Raw genomic sequence first — 714 nt, 5'->3', positions numbered from 1 at the left:
GGGGTGTTGTTTTTTTTTCCTTAAAGGGCTGGGGTGGCCAGGTTAGCCGTTGCTGGGCTGGGAGAGTGGGCAGGGGATGGGCCTGTGTGATTTGGCCGAATCTACTTGGGACTGATTCGAATCACCAAATTGAATCGCTGTCCCCAAATCGGCCTAATCCAAAGCGAATACTAGCTGCTTCGCACAGGTCTACAGCTCAGCTCTGGCGTCAGCCCTGGGTTTGGGGCCAAAGCTGGAGCTGAGCCACCACCTGCGCTGGGCTGGCACAGCTACTCCTTACTTAATGTCGTTGCCATGTTCTTGAAAAATGCAACTTTAAACGGAACGATGTTAAGTGAATCCAATTACGTTGCAGCAGTTGCCTATTAGCACGCAGTGGCAAACAACGTTATAACCAAACATTGAGTGACTTTAAATGAATACGTTCTCTAATAGATCAGTGATGTGATAACGAAACAACGTTAACTGGGACGACGTTAAGTGAGAAATACCTGTACTTGAATCAAATCTCCCTTCCCCCTTTCCCCTCAACTTCTGATTGGGGAGGGAGAAACCTCATCATGGATACGAGTAAATTTCGTACCTATCTTTTTAGTTACTTAAATGACAGATACCCTGAAGCGCTAAGAATTAAATGCTCTGCCCAGGTTCAGATTTTCGTTTATTGGAAACCTGCATGGGTTAATTTTCAACGCTCAGTTGTAAAAGGGCATT

At 45.9% G+C, this 714-nt stretch overlaps 1 protein-coding gene across 1 annotated transcript in view; it reads left to right on the top strand.

Moving 5' to 3' along the window:
- The window catches only part of UVRAG (UV radiation resistance associated), a 145,286-nt gene that overhangs the window by 69,117 nt on the left and 75,455 nt on the right, over positions 1-714 (top strand). The window lies entirely within an intron of this gene.

This window comes from Alligator sinensis, unplaced genomic scaffold, assembly GCF_000455745.1.
Source record: "Alligator sinensis unplaced genomic scaffold, ASM45574v1 scaffold1008_1, whole genome shotgun sequence".
Taxonomy (NCBI): domain Eukaryota; kingdom Metazoa; phylum Chordata; order Crocodylia; family Alligatoridae; genus Alligator; species Alligator sinensis.
Note: the sequence above shows the minus strand (reverse complement) of the source record. Positions and strands in the feature narration are given on the sequence as shown.